The 21,264-nt window shown below is 41.8% G+C and overlaps 1 protein-coding gene and 1 long non-coding RNA gene across 10 annotated transcripts in view; one reads left to right on the top strand and one right to left on the bottom strand.

Annotated features, from left to right (window-relative positions):
* Nucleotides 1–16,575, bottom strand: part of LOC128118629 (uncharacterized) — a 68,182-nt gene extending 51,607 nt beyond the window's left edge. For 2 of the 7 annotated variants that reach the window (XR_008221277.1, XR_008221281.1), the window contains exon 1: nt 15,182–16,575. This is a non-coding gene — a long non-coding RNA (uncharacterized LOC128118629). Of the gene's footprint in view, nt 1–446; nt 11,726–15,181 lie in introns of those variants that run through there. The other 5 variants (XR_008221279.1, XR_008221284.1, XR_008221283.1 and 2 more) reach the window with 5 other exon arrangements.
* A 62-nt stretch (nt 16,576–16,637) lies between these two features.
* Ascc3 (activating signal cointegrator 1 complex subunit 3) overlaps nt 16,638–21,264 on the top strand; it is a 337,712-nt gene continuing 333,085 nt past the window's right edge. For all 3 annotated transcript variants that reach the window (XM_052751374.1, XM_052751375.1, XM_052751378.1), the window contains exon 1: nt 16,638–16,851. The gene's annotated coding sequence lies outside the window, so the exon portion shown is untranslated. The remainder of the gene's footprint in view (nt 16,852–21,264) is intronic.

Below are 21,264 nucleotides of genomic sequence, written 5' to 3'. Positions count from 1 at the left end.
TGTCATCCAGGCCCAAGCTGCTGCTGAGAGCCATGTCTGGGTCCATTGCCCTAGAGTAGCAAGGGTCTGAGTTGCCATCTGTGTCTCCTGTTGTCACCAAGGGCCATGTGGATGCCCAGGGTCTGGTCAGCCACCTGAGGCCATGTAGGTGTCTGTCTTAGTTTGTTTGTTTGTTTGTTTGTTTGTTTGCTGTGAATAGACACCATGACCATGGCAATTCTTTTTTTTTTTTTTTTTTTTTTTTTTTTTGGTTTTTTGAGACAGGGTTTCTCTGTGTAGCTTTGCACCTTTCCTGGAACTCACTTGGTAGCCCAGGCTGGCCTTGAACTCACAGAGATCCGCCTGGCTCTGCCTCCCGAGTGCTGGGATTAAAGGCTTGTGCCACTACCGCCTGGTTACCATGGCAATTCTTACAAAGAAAACATTTAATTGAGGTGGCAGCTTACAGTTTCAGAGGTTCAGTCCATTATCATCATGATGGGGAGCATGGCAGCATGCAGGCAGAAGTGGTGCTGGCTACAGCTTGAAAAGAAGGCAGCAGGAAGTTGACTGTCACTCTGAGTGAAGCTTGAGAAAAGAAACCTCAGAGCCCACCCTCACGGTGACACACTTCCTCCAACAAGAGCACTCCTACTCTATCAAGGCCACACCTCCTAGTAGTGCCACTCCCTTTGGGGGCCATTTTTTTTTCAAACCACCACATACTACTCCCTGACCCCCAAAGGCTTATAGCCATATCATAATGCAAAAATGCATTCAGTCCAACTTCAAAAGTCCTCATAGTTCATAATGGTTCCAAACTTGTTTCAAGTCCAACATCTCTTCTGAGACTCATGCAGTCTCTTAACTGTAATCCCCTATAAAATTAAAATAAAAACACAATTCACATACTTCTAACATATAATGATATAGGATATACATTACCATTCCAAAACACAAGGAAGGGAGCAAAGAGAGGAAATACTGGAGCAAAACAAGACTTGAAAACCAGCTGGGCAAACTCCAAACTGCATCTTCATCTGATGTTGAAGTGCTCTTCAGGTCCCCAACTCTGTTCAACTTTGTTGACTGCAACACACTTCCTTCTCTTGGGCTTGTCCCATTCCCTGTTAGCCGCTCTCCTTGACTGGTATCCCATGACTCTAGCATCTCTAACATCTTGGGTTCTCCATGGCAATCCAGGTTTCAACTTCACAGCTTCACTTAATGGCCTCTCTAACTAGGTCTCTACTCAGGAACAACCATGACATATGCCTGGCCTCAATGGCTTTATTCCATAACTTTTTTTTCTATCCTTAACTCTAAATCCAGAAACACATGGCTGAAGTTGCCAAGTTCTGCTGCTTATTGGGGCTGGAACATGGCCCCTTTGTTCAATTACATCACTAGCTTCTGTCCTTCACTGCCTAAGTTTGGCTGTCCTGAAACTTGCTCTATAGACCAGGCTGTCCTCAAACTCAGAGATCTGCTAACCTTTGCCTTTCCAGTGCTGAGATTAAAGGTGTGTGTCACTAACTCCTGGTTCTAAGCTTTTCTTTTCACAAGTTAGAAATTTAGAGGGGTGAGATCTTGCCCAGAGGTCATCACTCCGTTTGTTCCATTTCTTAATCTATTTCTCTCCTTGAACACAGGATTTAGTTCTATTCCACTTCCTGGTGCTCTTTTTCTCCTCAAAATTTACATTTTGTAATTTACTCTTCTCAACTTGTGACTTTTAATTATAAATCTCCATTAGAATTAACACTAATATCCATACAACAGAGTCTAAACTAGGCTGTTTTGAGATGTCTTCTGCCAATAGAATTAATCCAAAACTCTTTACTTTAGCCTCAGGAAGACTCTTTGGACAAGGGCAAAAGGCATCCACTCTCTTTACCAAAATATCATGAGAATGATTTCTAGACAACATACTAATACTTTTCTGAAACATCTTGAGCCAGCTCCCAACATTTCAAATCATTATCAGCACCATTGTCTTCCATGCTCCTAATAATATCCTCTATTAAGCACTGCTTAAAGCATCCTACTGCTTCCTAACCCAAAGTACCAAGGTCCATATTACTCCACACAAAGGCATGCATGGTTGGGCCTATCACAGCAGTACTCCAGCCTCTGGTCCTAACTTCTGTCTTAGCTAGGGTTTTTAATTGATGTGAAGAGACACTATGACTATGGTAACTCTTACAAAGAAAACATTTAATTGAGGTGGTAGCTTACAGTTTCAGAGGTTCTGTCCATTATCATCATGAAGGGGAGCATTGGTGGCATGCAAGCAGACATGGTACTGGCTACATCTTGATCAAATGCAGCAGAAAGTCAACTGACTGTCATACTGAGTGAAGCTTGAGAAAAGAAATCTCAAAGCCCACCCCCACAGTGACATACTTCCTCCCACAAGGCCACACCTACTGCAACAAGGTCACATCTCCTAATAGTGCCACTCCCTTTGGGGGCCATTTTCTTTCAAACCACCAGTGTCCAAGGGCCATGCTGCAGCAAGGGCCATACAGATCTGAGTGGCCTGCACTGCTATCCTGTGCTATGGTGACATCCTGGCCAGAGCTTCAGGTGAGGACCATGTCTGGGCCCATGGCCCCATTGCAGCTGGGGTCTATATTGATGTTCATGGCCCATGTTACCATCGAAGGTCATGTTGATGCTTGGGGTCTGGGTCACCACCTGGGGTCATGTTGGTATCCTGGCGCCATGCCGATTTGAGTGGCCCACACTTCCACTTGGGGCAATGGTGACATCCAGTCCAAGGCTGCTGACAAGAACCATGTCTGGGTCTGTGGTCTTACCACAGCTGGAGTCTGCTTTGAAATCTGAAGCCTGTGTTGTCACCAAAGGCCACATAGAAGCCGCTGGAGCCATGCTGATCTGAGTGGCCTGTCTGGCCACCTGGAGCCATGGTGTCATCCTGGCCTGAGCTGCTTCTGAGGACCATGGTCATGCTGCAGCTGGGGTCTGTGTTGATGTCTGTGGCCATGTTACCACAGGGAGCCATAGGAACTATCCTTGGGCCTTGGGGAAGCTGACCCTGTACCTCAATGGACTCTGCAGTAGGAGAGCTGCCCCCACCTCCCACTCAGGAGACATGGTTCCACCCTTCATCAGAGATGTAGGAGAACTGGCCCTGTCAGCAGGGCATAAGTGAGCTGGCTCTGCCCCTTGCCTGAGGTGGGCAGTCCCAGTGGCCTGAACTGTCCAGGTCAGCTACCACCCAGGTAAACATTCAAGGCCTTGGGTTGACCCACCTTAACTTCTAACCCATTGATGACCTGCTGGATTGTGTGAAGGGACTAGTCCTGTGGAATGATATCCAGAGGATCTCATTGATTCTATGATTCTCCATGACTGCTAGATATCTAAGAGGAGTTTTGGTAAGGGTCCAATGATGATGGTATATTAGAAACTAGAAGCCCTGAACCAGATCAATGATTCATTGCAATGAACATTTACAAGTAAAGCTGATTGGACAAAAGGGTATACTGTGTGACACACCTCAGCTCCCAATGCCACTAAGACGAAGAAGTGTTGGAGAGGTGGGGAAGATGAAGAAGTGAAGAGGGTTTTTTTTCTTTTTCTTTCTTTTTCTGTTTGTTTTGGCTTTTGTTTTTTAAAAATTTCTTTTGGTGGGGAGGCTGCACAGGTGAAGGGAGGATATGGGGGGCACTGAGAAATGAGTGGAATTGGGGTGCATGATGTGAAATTCCCAAAGAATCAATAAAGAAATTATGTTAAAAAATAGAAATGTGATGAATTTTTTTGATCACAGAAATTTGGAAGAATCTGAGACTGTGGAAGGAATTGGAATTCTCTGTAAGTTAGGAGTTGAGAGAGAGAGAGTGTTGAGAATAGATTGAAGGGTATTTTGTTAAGGGTGGAGATGAAGAGTGGAGATGAGTAAGGCAGTCTAAAGTGAGGTTGGGGTGAGAAAGAATCCAGGATAGGTTACTTGGGAAAAGGAGAGCTGAGCTTTGGAAGGTGAGTGCTGATATCTCCTGCAGCTGAGGAAATTGAGAAATGAGGTGGTGTCAGATTGGCTATCAGAGAAGGGAGGGACCGAAAAGGAGGTCCTCTACATACTGAAGCAGGTGGGAGGGAAAAGGGGAAAGGTAGGCCTGGCTAAAAAAGTGAGAGCTGTCTCTCTGTATTCTTGGCAGAGGGCAGTCTAGGTCAGTTGTCAGGAAAGCTAAGTGTCAGGATCCATCTATATGAAGGCAAAAAGGTCTTGGGAGTGGACATCCAGGGGTATTGAGAAGAAAGTATCTTTAAGATTTAGGACTGAAAAGTGAGTAGTGTTGTTAGAGATAATGGAGAGAATATCCTAAAGGTTAATGACTACAGGGTATAGAGAGAAAACTGTAGCATTAATGGAGTGAAAGTCCTGGACAAAGCAAAACATTTTATTAGTTTTTTTAAAACTGTTAATATGTTACTATGTGAGTACTGTAGAGTGAAGATGTGAGATGTATAAAGTTTATATAGAAAGAATTGAATAATGGATCTGAGTCTCTGTGGCTGGTTAAGATTAGGGCAGGGGTTGGGAGTTTGAGCATGTAGGCAGAAGGGTTTTTTAGTGTAATAGAAAGTGGTTTATGATATGCAGCAAGGCAAAGAGATGTGGTATCTCATATAGTACAGTTGACTAAAAACTAAGGAAGGTTTTGAGATTTTGGAGAGTGAGAGAGTGTACAAATAGAGGCTGAGGAAAGGAAGAGGTGCTGTGGGATGTCCTTCTGTACGCTGTGAATATGTGTTGCTCTGATTGGTTGATAAATAAAGCTGTTTGGGCAATGGTCAGGCAGAATAAGGTTAGGCAGTTCCAACTGGAGAGTGAGAAGAAGAAAAGAAAGTGGGACAGACACTGCAAGTCATGTCCAGGAGAAGCAAGACATGAAAGTACAGGTAAGCCACAAAGCCACGTGGCAATGGATAGATTAATAGAAATGGGTTAAGCTGTAAGAGCTAGCCAGCAAGAAGCCTGAGCCAATAGGCCATAGAATTAGTAATTAATATAAGCCTCTGTGTAATTATTTTATAAGTAGCTGGGGGACCATGAGGCTGGGTGGGACTGGAGAAACTTATGGCTACAAATAGGTGGGATGCAGGGGTGTTATGGGAGCTGTTGCTGGGGGGGAAAGGCAAAATTTATGTCAGTTTGGAAAGGATATCTTTTTTAGTAAGAGAATGGGACATGAAGGAATGTGGGGAGAGGAGTGGGAAAAGAAAAGCCTTTGAAGGAGTAAGTTAAGGGTGGAGTTTGGAGGGGTCTGGAGGACTGGCTATGTATTCCTACTACGGGTGAGGGAGATGGGTGAGTGGAGTGAGTGATATGGTTCAGGCTGGTCAGTCAATATCATCAGAGTCATTGTAATAGGAGGCATAATCTAAATGGTCTATGTATTCATTAAAATCATAGAGACTTTTTTCATTAGCCATGGACCCGTTGCCTCCCATGGTCTTGATGGCTGGGCAGGTCTTCAGCTGTCATACAGAGCAATGGGTCTTTGGCTCTCAGACCCAGGTCTAAGAGATTTTTTTTTTCTGTAGAGGAACTTGGGAGAATTGACCTTACGTTGACTAGGCACAGTTGTGCAATCAACTGAAAAGTGCTTAGTTGAGCAGAGTCCTGGTGGCAGATGAGGGATGGGATAGTTTATCCTAATGGTTAGTGTTACCACAATACAGGTGAAGTTGCCATCGTATACTATCTGTCTTCTTTGGAGACCACAGGTTTGTGTTAGGCATGGTTATGTCCCTATAGTGGAAAGCTTAATCATTTTAAACGTCATATTCAGCAGATCTCTGAGGAGTTTGAGAAACATTATTTATTAATATGTCTGATTTTAGGCTTAACTTTATAGGTGCATGCTGCCCAAGGAGGGGGACAGAGGGCAGAAAGATGAAATTCTGCTGAAGGGAGGAGGGAGATAGGAGTGTCTTGGAAGTGTACAACAGAGCAAGATATATTTTTGTATCTCATGTTTGTGAAAGCTGTAGGAGGAATAGACAGAGCAGACAGTTCAGTACAGGAAAGGGTTAAGCTGAGAAAAAAGCAAACAAGAAAGGAGAAGGCAGAGGGAGGTGTAAGGTAACAGGGCCATGGAGTATATTGCAGCTTGTGGGGAGAGGGAGAGAAACTACTTGGTAATCAAAAGTGGAGAATTTGGCTTCAGGAAGGGGGCGGAGCAGAGGCTGCTGCTGACCATGGATCTAACAGTGAATGTGGGACTGGTACATGAGTGAGTGTGGCTGGGTTGGGCAGATGACCAGGGACACTGGCTGGCCTTGGAGATGGTGGCAGCCTTACAGAAAGAGAAGGTGGGGCTTTGGCTCTGGTGGAGGGCTGAAAAGAGGAGGCCTTTTGGAACACTCATATTGGCTGCAAGGGCTCCTGGAGCTATTAAGACCATGGCTTACCTGTGGGGGGAACGTCAGAGGAGGTTGGGGACATCAGAGGGGCAGCATGACTGGCTGAGGGAGCGGGCTCAGAGCCTTGGGCTGTCTGTTAGTCACAGTGGTTCTTTGGAGCTGTGACAGAGGTTTGGATGGCCAACAGGAAAACAGAAAGCTCATGAGAAAAGTTTGGAGTGGCAATTAGAAGCAAGTAGGACAGATGGAGCTCAGAAGTAGGCAGGCAGAGTAACAGGAAGTCAGGAAGATGGGAGGTGGGGCATATGTGAGGTTATATGTTATATATCCTTCCTTCTGCCCATGCCCACAAAATTGTAAAGGCTATCATTTTCTTTTTGTTTGTTTGTTTTTTGTTTTTGTTTTAGGGAGAATGAGGGCTAATTTTGAGTGTTAGTAGTTTTAGGTGTGTGTTGGAGTTTTCAGTTGGAATGGAGAGAGCAGATTCCCTTTGTTTGTGGTGGTCTTGAGAGAGTGGAGAACTGAGGACAATTCTCTGACTTCAAATGGCTTATAAGGGCCTCTGTGAGGGAGAAATCATCACCCAAGCTCTGTCACCAAGAGAAGGACACAATGGGTCTGAATAGAATTCTGGGACCTGTCAACAGGATTTTAGAATGGTTAGGAATGGACACTGGAATCCAGTGGAGTGGCCACCAAAAGTGAAAGGAAAACACGCAACCAACCTGACTGGAATGTGCCAGTCAGATGTCCAAGGGAGTCCACCTTGGCCACCGAAGGCCATGGTTGCATGGTGGAGTGCGTTCTCCCGGCCCCACAAGACAGAGCATGGATACCAGACATTCAACAGTCATCACTTGCTGTTTTGGGGAGTGTTTAGGATGGACAGTAAGGGTAAACTCACCAATTAGCCACTGTTGGATGAAGTGAATAGCTATCAGTTCTCCAGGAAGTTCAAGAATTGGGTTGGAGGTTCTGAAGACCCATCCAAGTCATTATGAGTCATGAAGCCACTGAAAGGGAGGTCAGAACAAGACACTCCAAGACCAAGTTCTCAGCACAAAAGATTTGGGGGACAATGGAGGGGCTACAAAGGTAACAGCAGCAGCAGCAGCAGCAGCAGCAGCAGCAAGGAAGCAAAAAACAAAACAAAACGAACAAGAAAAGCAAGATAATAAGAGCAAGAAAAGATGTTTCTATATTAGTGGGCTTTTAAGGGGAAAGTGGGGGTGTCTGTACTAGGGTGAGTTAGTAAGTCCTGACCGGACATATTAGTCAAATAATAAATTTTGATTGTTGGATCTTGGTGTTTTGTCTCAGGCCAAATAAGGAAACAGACCTTTAGGAATGTAAGAGTTTTTAGCAAGGAAGAGAAAAATGGGTAAAAGAACAAAACTTGTCTGTAATATTTTCCATGCTCAGGACTGTTAGAGCCTCTTCAGTATGTTATTTACCACACCTTATTAAGCTATTTTAGTATGGAATATGTCAAAAAATTTCTTTTTCTTTTATGGATTTGAGGTAGAGCCAACTGATATGATTATACCCTTATTCATATAGATTTGATATAGATTTTGAGATAACTGAGGATGATGACAACTAAAATTGAGATTTATTGATACATGTTGTAAGATGTATAATAAAACCTCCACATTGTATAATTAATATATGCTGATAAAAAAGATTATAAGGGGCTAGAAAGATATCTCAGTGGTTAAGAGCACTTGTTGGTCCTATACAGGACCTGGGTTCCGTTTCCAGCACCCACATGGTGGCTCACAAACATCTGTAACTCCATTTGTAGGGGATTCAAAATCCTCTTCTGATCTCCTGACCACCAAGCATACAGGTGGTTCATACAGATGTGTGTGTGTGTGTGTGTGTGTGTGTGTGTGTGTGTGTGTGTGTGTGTGTAAGCAGGGAAGACACTAAATAATATAAAATAATTTTTGTAAAAAGATGATGAGACTTTTGGATAGACAACATGAGTAAATCCCATTCATTGTTACAACTTTTATAACTCAGCAGTTCTAGTAAAAAATACTCTCTGCACTCATCAATATTTGGTTATATTTTCTTGGATACACTGGGAGATTATATTTCAACATCATTTTACAGTCATCTGGGACTATGTCATTTTGGTCAGAATGAAATGAATTTCAGTAAACACACTTATTCCAGAGATTTTTTCCCAAATAGACAACTTTACACAACAAACTTTATATAAGACTTTAGATAATCAAATAAACATTACTTCTGTTAAACTAATGATTAGTAGAATTTGGGCATGAGATCAAGTCAGGCTCAGGTCAGATCTGGGAATCATCAAATATAAGTGATATTAAAGCCAGACTCTTCTATCTCATGAGTTACAGATATACATAATTTATTCATAGGGATTATAGATTGATGATAGCCCAGCCCAACAACATTGCAGAGATAACCAGCCAATAACAAAATGCAACTAAACTCAGCCACTCAATGCCTTTTGCAGGATTTTTCAAGCTAAGACTAAAGGAGACCACCTCTGTTGGAGCTAGACTGACCCAACATTCTCAGAGACCCTGATGAAAGGACATCAGTTCTGTGTCCTTTTCAAGGAACAGACTCTGCAACATCTAGTCTGGGGCTGGAACCTGGATCTGGAAGGAGTTAAAGTTCCTGTTCCTGGAAACCTGGCTTTTTCCCCACAAGAGTTGTGGGTTATCAGTCCTAAGGCTACTACATTTTAAGTATCCTGTGCTCTGTGGGAGGCATGCTCCCACTTTTTCCTGGGTACTCTAAAGGAGAGAGGGATAAAAAATTATCAGGTAGAAAGACAGACCTAGTTGATGAGAAGAAAGAAACACAAAATAGCTTTGGCAGGACTTGGGTCAATACCCACTGGCCCAGAACTTTATTCAAAAGGGCTTTTTATAACAATGCCCAAGGGTGAGGCAAAAGACCTCCCCCTTGCTAGATACAGCCATGTGCAGACCCTTTCAAATACTTGATAACCATGCCCATGGTCAAATCATCCCCTTATGCAGCCCTCTGGGTAAAGCAAGCTCAGATTCTCTGACTCTGAGTAATTTGGGTCTCCAAAGTACCCTTTTGCCAACATTGCCTAATTTAACTTTCCAGTGGCCTTGCCATTTCCCCCTGCAGATAGTATATAAGATCAATACTTATTTTTCTTTTGTTCTTGTTTTTTTTTTCTTTTCTTTTTGAGACAGGGTTTCTCTGTGTAGTCCAGGCTGTCCTGGAACTCTGTAGACCAGGCTCACCATGAGCTCAGAGACTCACCTGCCTCTGTCTCCTGAATCCTGGGATTAAAGGTATGCACCACCACCACCCTACATGATCCTGTGCTTCCTACTAAGATTTTTTTTGGCAAAAGACATAGCTTGTGCAAGACCTCCCAAACCCAAATTTTCTGTTTTTCTTTATCTTCTCCTCTCCTGGCCTAGGACCCTATCACTGAAGAACAGCTTACTGTTTAAAGACTATGGAGTACCTGCAGGAGTACTACATACTAGTTATTAAATTTCAACATGAGGCCCTGAAGGACAGACTCAAACCAGATCCAAACTATAGCAGATACTTAAACTTTGTGTGAGGCCACTTCTTCAGGAAAACTTCATAACCTTCACATGACTACCCTTTTGAAATTGAACTTGCTTTTGCAGACTGACAGAAGAAACAATAAATCTATTCTCAATATGGACTAAGTATAAAAGAAGAGGGTGTTTGGGAGGTTGTTACTGCTTTTAAGTTTTTATTACATTTATTTATTCATGGGAGAGGGGGAGGGAGGGAAGGATGGATAGATGGATGGAGGGAGGCAGACATACATAAATACATATGGGGAGGTCAGAGGATGATTTTCAGGAGTCAATTCTTTCCTTCTACCATGTCAGTCTCAGGAATTTGAACGTACACTGTCAGGCTTGGTGGCAGGTCATCTCATCAGCCCCCTTGTTACATTTTTATTACATGATTAAATGGCTAATACAGGATGGCACATGGAGGGTATTATCATAATGTCATATGCTTGTTCTGGACATTCAAAACCCATATTCATATTAGGGGAAAAGCAGTCTCAACCCACAGTTAATATGCTGGATTATAGTTGTCTATTTTCATAGCTGCACATTATACATGAATATTATACTACTTATGTTTTCATAAAAGGAAACACTATAATTAGTACTAGACATATAATAAAAATGTTGCTTACTCTTATTTATATAAGTATTTTTAATTCTATGTTGTGTTGTTGTGAAAGCTTAAGGAGAAAGAGCATATGTCAGCAATTATTTGTAATTGCTGATTAATATTACTAGGTCTGTTCAAAGTTTGCAAATCAGAGTTTATGTTCAGGCATGGACAATTTTTCTCTTTCTTCATTAATTGCCCTAGTGAAGATACCATACTTAAGGAGAAAATACTTTAATGTGACCTTGAGTTAAGTACCAATGTCATAGCATTAAGTACCCCCAGTTTTCCTTTATGAATAAAAACAAAATAAGCAAATGATAAAGTTCTAACCATGCTAAGTTCCTTCTCTTGAGATAAAAAAAAATCCTAGAAGCAGAGATACACCAAATCCTTGGCAAAAAAATTGATTCCCCTCTCCACCCATAATCCATCAGTTGTGAATAGTTCTTCAGCTAAGGGTGGGAATTCATGACTACCTCTGCCCAACCATGCTAGGATTTTCACTGGCTTAATCTTATGCGGGTCTGATGCTACAGTAACAGCCTCTATGAGCTCATGTGTGAAAGCACAATGCCATATCCACACACTTTCACTAGATAGGTCCAGTACCTCTGACTCTTCCAGTGTTCCCACCTCCTTTTCTGGGATGATCCCTGAGCCTGAGGGCAGGGGTATGATACAGATGTTCCACTTAGGACTGATCAATCCACAGTCTCTGATTTGTGTTTAATCACCATCAACTGCAAAAAGCAGTTTCTCTGATGAGGAGTTGAGAGATTTACTAATCTATGGGTATAACAGTAAGAGCTTAGGGATAGTTTATTACTTTGTTCATTTAATATTAGGTTCTCATCTAAGGTCTATAACATAGCCAGCCACAGATTCTTGGCCTGTTAATGGCACTAGGTGTGAGTTCTGTGTTATTACGTAGGCTTCAAATCCAATCAGAAAGTGGTCAATTACACTCCTGCTATTGCACCAGTGGACATATCTTTCCAGGCTGATTTTTTTATTTTTATTAAGAGATTTTCTGCTCACTCTACATACCATTATGTCTTTGTGTGTATGGTTTGTGTGTGTGAGAGAAGAATGTTGGAGCTGTTTTCTTTTTTTTCTTTATTAAGAAATTTTCTACTCACTCTACATATCACCCACAGATTCCCACTCCTCCTGCCTCCCACCCTCTAGCCCTCCCTCCCAAGCCACCCCACATCCCCACACCCCCCAAATCAAGGTCTCCCATGGGGAGTCAGCAGAGCCCAGCACACTGAGCCTAGACAGGTCCAAGCCCCTCTCCACTGACCAAGGCTGTGCAAGGCATCACACCACAGGCACTAGGCTTCCAAAAGCCTGCCCATGCACCAGGGACGGATCCTGATCCCCCCGCCTGGGTGCCCCCCGTCTTCCATATCCAGAGGGCCTAGTCCAGTCCCATGGGGGCTCCATGGTCCACTAGTCTGCTGTTCATGGGCTTCCACTAGTGTGGCTGGTCATCTCTGCATGTCTTCCCATAATGATCTCGACATCCCCCGCCTGCAGAATCCCTCCTCTCTCTCATCAATTGGATCTTTCCGCCTTAATCCTGTTGCTGGACTATCAGGTTAGTGACACTGTGCCTAGTTAGTCAGTCATTAAATCTTTCAGATTTTTATTTGCTGTAAAGATAATAGTACTACAAGGAAGTCTCTTCAACATGCTCATATAAACAAAGAAATTTCAAATTTACTGACAACCTTTGAGAAATTCACTATTTATTGTAGAACTCCTAGAAAGCTTCACTATTTCCAGGGGAATTTGGTACATGTTTAGCCTAACACACACTGAATTGTCATTATTTACCTTGACATATTTTCATTCATTTTCAGTTGTGGCTTTAGAGTCTCCTGTGGAAACTCCTTCCATTGTTGTTGTTTTGAGACAAGGTGTTTCTATTTAGTCTAACTTTGCCGTGAAACTCTAAACTTTATTTTCTAACTATTATAACTATATTTTCTGCAGTACTAGAGATTGAACAAATGCTCTCACACATGCTGGGGAAGTATTCTACCACTGAGTTACTTTCCCACTCCTTGGGTTTAAGATAGGGTCTTTTTTGTTACAAAGCTTAGTCTGCCTTTGGATATTTTGTGGCTCCAGGGTGGCTTAGAACTCATAATCTTCCTGCTTCTGCCTCCTGATTACAAACAGCTATAACTATTTGTTTGAAATATGCTGTAAGTAGTAACCTTAGTAGACTTCTCATATTTATATATGTTAGCAAATTAAGAGTGTTGTGTTTTGGAAATAGAATTATCCCTGAAACTCATATCTTGATCCTTAATACAACAGTGCTCAGATTGCATAGCTTCTAAAGGTGATCAAACTTCTGATTATAAAGATGCTAATTTTTACTGAATTGTACATTAATGAATTCAAAGCTGCATGGACCATTAGGAGGTGGATTCTAGGTAGAAGTAGGTCACTGGGTATATTTTCTTGAAGGGCATATTTTGTCTTGGTTCCTTTACTCCCCCTGTCTCTTTTGATTTTCTGGTGGCCATGAGGTGAGCAGCTGTCTCCATCACACACCATGGTATTCTTGCTACCATGGTATTCTGCCTTGGCTCAGGCTCAAACTAAGAGAGGCAGCTGAACTTTAAATCATCTGAATCTGTGAACCAAAACAATCATTTCTTCCTTTTAAATGATTTTTCTCAGGCATTTTTCACAGTGATGAAAAACTGATCATCAAAACTCCTTTGCAATCTCAATCTCATTAAATAAACCAACTTCTTTATAACCATTCAGAATTTTTAACAGTACAAACTCTTGAACTTAATAATTCAGAAAATAACTTTTGGTGAAACTAATTGCAGTTTGGAAGGGACTTCTTTTCTAGAAGCAGGAGATTTGGGATTTGGAGGATATGCAATAAAGGATTGGGTCCTGCCCAAAGATAAGGCCTGGTTTTCCCTCAACCTCACAGGTCTGTATGTTTGCTTAGTGAGCTCAGGTCAAAGGGGATGGTCTGATGTGACCTGGATTTAGTTCTACCCATAGCCATGTGACTTTAGTTAGAGGCTCACACCCCCCCCCCCCCAAAAAAAAAAATCCAGTGTGAGGAGCTTCAGATTTGTGGTCCTGGAACCTGAGACTAATCACTCAATAAATCATGTATGTATGCTGAAGTCCCTCCAGAAAGTCCCCCTGGGCACCTAGTTCTGGTAAATTTCTTTGACAGACAGTGTGCTGTGCATATTATCCACATAGGTGTCGGAACAGTACCATCCTGACTTCACAACTTGAAGACAACTAAAACTCCACATTTGAAATGCTCTGCTCACCTGTACTTTCCTTTGAGCCTGAGTTTTCAAGTTTTCCCTTTAGTAATTCAGAGCCACGTTCAGGAGTTTTGAGTCTTTCTGGCAAATTTTTACTCTAGAGATTTTATTCCCTTCTCAAACTTGTAATTGGTCTTAGAAATGAGGGTGGAGACTGTGCTTCCAACTTTGTAGTTGGCCTTTACCTCTCCTATTTCACCTGAGGTGTATCCAGTTTGATTGATTCACAGCAACAATTGGCTGTCATTGCAGAAGTAACAAGCTGTATAATGATGAAGTATGAAAGTTGGATAGATTTTGCTGACCCTTGATGTAAGCACAAACTTTAAAGTTTGAAGATCAGTAGCGTGGCTGATGTATATTACTATAATAAAACATTTTTCATAGTTTTTTTTGCTTCTTTCATAAGAAAAGACTTAAAAAACCTGAAGAAAAAATGTATTAAAAAGTCACACACAGCCGGGCGGTGGTGGTGCATGCCTTTGATCCCAGCACTTGGGAGGCAGAGCCAGGCGGATCTCTGTGAGTTCAAGGCCAGCCTGATCTACAGAGCAAGATCCAGGACAGGCACCAAAACAACACAGAAAAAAACCTGTCTCGGAAAAAAAACAGTCTCACACACACATATACACACACAATCGCATGTGCCCACACACATACATCACACACAGGGATAAATAAAATTAAAAATAACAAAAACATTGAAATAACCTCTCAATATAGACAGATAAGTTGCTAGTTATCAGAGTGCATTTACTTTTTGCTTTGCTTAGGAAAAACTTTCTAGACATTCTTCCTTCACCAAATTAGGAGTCATATTCAGTAGACTGTTTCTCAATAAACATTTGGAAAACCTTCTTGAGAATACAAAAGGGTAAAAAATATATCTAGATTTACATTTAAAAAAGTGAAAACAGCTGGAATAATTATATTACATTTGGCTTAATATACGAAAAATTATTTCAAAACAAAATAAAAAGTTGATAGTTCATATTTACCTTCTTCTTAAGTCTTTAAAAATATGGCATATATTTTGTATTTATTACCTGGCCAAGTCATATTTCTACTTTGAACTGCCAAATCTGGCTGGTGGCTCAACCATGGGACAGAGACAGTTTCAAGTATAAGCTAAAATATCTCCTCCATATTACATGGCCTCCTTTCTTCTCCTCTTCCTTCTTCCTTTCTCTCTCTCTCACACTCATTTATCTTGTCTCATTTACTGGGAAGGTTGGGGAGATAGAGAAAAATGAAACATATCTAATCTAACGGTTAAGCCTTACCGAGGGGCGCTGTGTGCCAGCCTGCTGTTACTTTCAAGTGTACTCTATACGAGTGTTACCGGAATGCTGCAGGAACTCTTAAATCCAAAAGTATAGCCAGAAATTCATTAGCATCTCATTTATAGTTGCAGTTTTAATGTATACATCACCGTAAATCATGTTGGTTCCATAATTCCATGTTTGATCAAATCACTCTTCCTTCCCTGCTTCCTAGAAATGCTCTCTAAATTTCTGAAAATTCCATATTTATGTGCCTAAGATTAGCAAAATATTACTCTCCAACTTACACCAGCTGTACTTGGATTCTCAGATTCGCCACCTCAGTTGGGAATCTGCTTATGCCTTTTTACTATAGTGAATCTTCTTTTGCTTAAGTCTCTTACGTGTCTCTCCTAGAATTCTTTCTCTAGTGAGACCAAGAATCTTTAGGATCCCTAATTCTAGTCTGGTGGTAAAATGAGTTAGACTGTAGGCTTCTGAAAGGCTGCACAGAACCAGACTCCTCAAATCTTAAAAATGGGATAACTTTTAACAAATCCAGTCACCAACTCTCTTGGTATGCTTCTCCCTTGTCCCAAATTTCTATTATGTAAGCATTTAGCATCTACTTAAAAATGTAGCGGCTGGGATGGTCATCTATTTCTTCTGTGGTGCATATAGCTCTTCGGATTGTTAGAAGAGACTCTCTGAATCTGAAATCTTTTTTCATAAAGTTCAGGTCACATAAAACAAACCCGTATCATACGATGGGTCTTTCATATTGTTGAAAGTCCAGTAACTTTTCCTTTCATTGAATCCTATCCAGTTTCATACACTTCACTTCTTCGCCTGGTTTATCGTCATTATTCTAATCCCAATAATTCTACCGTGATTGAGGTCTTCTTATCATACTCAGTATAGACTTTCCAATGAGTCTGGCAAGGGAAGCTTATTCGATCAATTCTGGCGGCTTCTATAAAACAGGTAAGTCTAGGGAAGAAGGGTACTAGAAGGGTAGGGAGACAACGTATGACATCCTGGCTCACCAAACTTAACAACAATGCAGCGTACTTTAGGTTAGCTTTCCTAAATTTGCCAGTTGCACTAGGGTATCGCCAGGTGTTTTGTTTTGACGGTCAGAAATAACTTCAGAAGTACTAAGTCGAGAACACATGAAACTTAGGGAAAACGAAACTTGCACCTAGAGCAGGCGGGCGGAACCTTCTAAGGACCACGAGAACTCTGACTCACGGTTGTGTCCCCCCATGCAGTTATCAGGAGTTATCAGTTGGGGTGAGGAAGACGAGGGGGTCTAGTTGGGGGCTCGCCAACTAGAGCCGGCCACGCGCTGACCCGGAGGCTGACGTCGCTCCCACGCCCGCGGGCCTGCGGACGGCGCCTGGGTGGGCGGGGCCCAGGGCGGCGAGGCGCTGACGCGTCGACGCCGGCGTCGCGGCCGGTGACGTGTCGCCGGCGCCCGCCCCGCCCCTCCTCGTCCCTGCGCGCCGGTCCGTGGGTGTGTGGGTCTGTCCCAGCCGGGCACCCCACCGCGCTACGCCGTGGTAGCGAGCGACCCCCGCCCGCCCGCGAGGGCTGCGGAGGATCGCAGGGCGCAGCCCTCCGCTCCGCTCCCGCGGGAAGAGGAAGCAAACCTTCAGGAGGCCGGAGGCGCGTGCGGCGGCCGGGCTGAGGTGAGCTGGGAGAGGGAGGGCGCTGGCGGCCGAGCAGGAGTGTGCGGCGGGGCAGGTCGCAGAGCCCGGAAGAGCCGCGGGCCGAGCTGTCATCCCTCGGCGGTGCGTCCGGCTCCCCTAAGTTTGTAGGTGGCGCTGGGATTGAAAACTCCAGAGCGATTGCTCACGTGTGCGGACACAGCGTGGCCACTAGACTAGATTTTTTCTGTTCAGTGCGTAACTTGTTTTTCTTTCTTTTTTTTTGTATGTTACAAAGCCATGGCAACATCATTTCTTTCGCGTAGATTTTTGGAAGGGAAATCTGTTGGCTTAGGTTTTCCCCACTACACAGAAAAGTGACTAGATTGGGTTACAGAGTTGAGGGTTGTGGGTGAATTTTAACAATCGAGGAATCTAGAATGTGATTTTTTTTTTTAAATAAATGAGTACGCTAGTGAGGTGCTGTTGGTAGGCGAGGTAGTTCTTTGTGGGATTCAGTGAACGTATGTATTTGTTTTCCTTTGCTTTAAAAGAAACCTAAGTTTAGCCTCAAACCTGAGTTTGATATGTGTGCTATCATAAGTGAAGTTTAATTAGTAACCTTATTTTTTTGCCCGTGGGTTAATATTGGATCGAATAGCCCCTATATCCTCTTCATCTTTTGCAGATTCATAAGCGAAACATTTGTTTTCTGAATTTTAGTTTTCTAAAGTTCATAATTCGGCTCCTGAGTCTAGTCCCACATGCTCTATCATGCTGTGTATTTATTTTTTCACAAGTGTTGCATTACAGTGTTCATAGAGATGTCAGTTAATGTAGGTTAGTATTATATTTATGAGTGAATTAATTTTTCAAGACTTGATTTTCTTGATCCTTGTTGAATAGTTTTCTTTTTATAGTTGGTTCATTTATTCATTCACTTGTCCACTCACTCTTCATCCCAGCTGGGGTGTTCTCACAGAACTTTGTACAGTTCAATAGCAAGCACCTTTTTAGGAGGAATCTTAATTCAACAATTGGAAATGAACTTCTGTCTGAAACATTTCATAAGGAGCTTGTATGATAAACACAAAGTAGATTTATTACTTTATAACACCTTTCTTGAGAAGAGAGTTTGTATAAGCCTTTCTGGAAAATACAGTTTTCAACTTTGAGAAGGTAGCTGTGTGCAATTAAAATTTTAGCTTGTGAACATGTAGAAAGAAATGCGGAAGTACTGAGAAGAGAATAAGGAATTGATTGAACATCCTTAATCTGAAAACCCAAAATATGAAGTGCTTCCAAAACTTGTTAAATTTTTATAATTAAGACTTTATTATAAAAAACTTGTAAATTAAAAAAAAAACACTATGCAGAGAAAATAGTGAGATCCAAAGTCTATACATCTCAGTGAACATATTATGCAGTTAGAGTATTCTGATGCTGTAGGCTTCACATTGGATTTTACATTTTCAATGTCAAATATATTTTTTACTCACTTATCCGCCACAAAAAATGAAAAAAATCCATGACAGAATTAAAATGAAAAAAAAAAAAACTATATAATCTCTTTCAGGATTCAAGTATCAGTTACCTACATTCATTTCTTCCTCATTACCTAATATTAACCCTTTCTTCTCCTTTTCACTGAACCTATGTTTAAAGCCATCCATTTTCCTACAAATTTTGTTAATTTGTGTCTTCTTTAAGAGCTGAGTATTCCACTTTATATATGTCCATTTGTTTGTGGATGGACAGCTAGGTCGGTTCTGTTTTCTGTTTACAGTGAATAAAGAAGCATTAGACATGGGGTGCAGATATCTCTGTGATGGTGTGTGGAATCCTCTGGGTGTATGCCCAGGAGTAATAACTAGGTCATATGATAGTTCTGTTTTTGAGAATTCTTCAAACTGATTTCCATAATGCCTGTATTAATTTGCATCCCTACCAGCAGTGAATAAGGGTTCCTTGTCTGTACAGTCTCTTCAACATTTGTTATCAAATTTCTTGATGACAGTCATTCTGATTAGGGTCAAGTATTAGCTCAAAGTTTTAATTCGCATTTCCTCGTTGGCTAAGGATATTAAAGACTTCTGAAATAGCTATTGACCATTTGTGTTTCTCTATTTGAAAACTGTCTGTTCAGTTCATTAGCCCATTTGTTGATTTTGGCAGTTTTATTTCCTTGTTATTTAATTTTTGCAATTCTTTGAATGTTCTAGATACTAACTTCTTTTCTGAAGTATAGCTGGTAAAGACTTCTCCTGTTCTGTGGGGTTGTCTGTGCTCTGCTGATAGTTTCCTTTGTCACATAGAAACTTTTTGGTATTTGGGGCTTTAAAAACTGACATGACATTAGAAGTGGAAAATTACACATCATGGACTAAGTTATTAAAAATATTGAATAAAATCAGCTTCAGACTTGAGTATAAACTATAAAAGATAATGAATGTTGTTTTAATTGTGGATTCCCATCACCAACATAACTCATTCTTACATGCAGATATTCTAAAATCTAACAGCCTTAACCTGGGAACACTTCAATTTCAAACATTTCAGATAAAGAATTCTCAGTCTGTCTGTACTTAATACTTATTTAGCAACCATCCAGAAAGCATGCCTTTTACTCCAAGTAAGCATTGGAGTAACTTATTTCTTGTGTGTTTTGCCTAGCTCAACACCTAGCAAGTAGTTCCTATATACTACCATTTTAAACATTCTTTATAAATATAGTTGAGCAAGGGAGGTTGGGAAGGCACTTAGTTTCATCTTTTTCTGCTTTGTTGTGATGTTTTATAAGTTTTATTTCTGACATCAGTAACTGATTAGGAGATTTTAGTTCATTATTTCATTGTTATTCTGCTTAATCAAGTTTTAATTATCTTGAAATAGTTTGTGGTTCTTTTTCATTTTACTGATTAGAAAATGAAGTTACTAAGAATTCTCTTTGGAGAGTGAATCACAGAAGTGAAGGAATACTAGCCAAACCTAATGAAGCTAGGAAGATAAATGGGAATCTAACTTAATTTGTAAAGGTTTCTAGAATTCAGACAGACACACACACACACACACACACACACACACACACACACGTGCGCGCGCGCGGGGGGGGGGGAAAGGAATACGATACACAGGTCTGAATTTGAGTGTAATGAATGTTTGTGTCATAGGACTGCCCTCTCTAGTATAAATATTCTTATTTCTTTTGTTAAGTTTCAGCCAATCTTTCTTCATTTTTACTGTCCGAAGATAATTATTAGGAATTGTGTTTATTATCAAAGTTTGTACTGGCATGGAACATTAGGCTGGAATATGTATGGTAGGGCACTTATTACTCCTAGTAATAAGAAAAATTAATGGTTAACAGTAAACATTTTCATGATATGTTTTTTTTTGTTGTTTTTTTTTTTAAATTTTTATTTTCATTTTGCAATACAATTCAGTTCTACATATCAGCCACGGATTCCCTTGTTCTCCCCCCTCCGGGCCCCCTCAGGGCCCCCTCACCTTCCCCCCAGCCCACCCCCCCATTCCCACCTCCTCCAGGGCAAAGCCTCCCCCACGGACTGAGATCAACCTGGTAGACTCAGTCCAGGTAGGTCCAGTCCCCTCCTCCCAGGCCGAGCCAAGTGATCCTGCATAGGCCCCAGGTTTCAAGCAGCCAACTCATGCAATGAGCACAGGACCCGGTTCCACTGCCTGGATGCCTCCCAAACAGATCAAGCCAATCAGCTGTCACCCATTCAGAGGGCCTGATCCATTTGGTGACCCCTCAGCCATTGGTTCATAGTTCATGTGTTTCCATTCGTTTGGCTATTTGTCCCTGTGCTTTATCCAACCTTGGTCTCAACAATTCTTGCTCATACAAACCCTCCTCATTCTCGCTAATTGGACTACCAGAGATCCACCCGGGGCCTAGCCATGGATCTCTGCATCCAGATTCCTCAGTATTTGGATGGGGTTTCTAGCAAGACAATTAGGGTGTTTGGCTATCCCATCACCAGAGTAGGTCAGTTCGAGCTGTATCTTGACCATTGCCAGCAGTCTGTTGTGGGGGATCTTTGTGGATTTCTGTGGGCCTCTCTAGCACTTTGCTTCTTCCTGTTCTCATGTGGTCTTCATTTACCATGGTCTCCTATTCCTTGTTCTCCCTCTCTGTTGTTGATCCAGCTGGGATCTCCCGCTCCCCCAAGCTCTCTTTCCCTCAACCCTCGCCCTTCATTACCCCCACTCATGTCCAGGCTGTTCATGTAGATCTCATCCATTTCTCTGTCATTGGGCGATCCCTGTGTCTTTCTTAGGGTCCTGTTTTCTAGGTAGCCTCCCTGGAGTTGTGAGAGCAGTCTAGTCTTCTTTGTTTTACATCTAGTACCCTCCTATGAGTGAGTACATACCATGTTTGTCTTTCTGGGTGGTTCAGTGGTAGAATTCTCATGATATGTTTTAATTTAATAA

Source organism: Peromyscus californicus, unplaced genomic scaffold (assembly GCF_007827085.1).
Source record: "Peromyscus californicus insignis strain IS unplaced genomic scaffold, ASM782708v3 Scaffold_22__1_contigs__length_63687245, whole genome shotgun sequence".
In the NCBI taxonomy this organism is placed as follows: Eukaryota; Metazoa; Chordata; class Mammalia; order Rodentia; family Cricetidae; genus Peromyscus; species Peromyscus californicus.
Note: the sequence above shows the minus strand (reverse complement) of the source record. Positions and strands in the feature narration are given on the sequence as shown.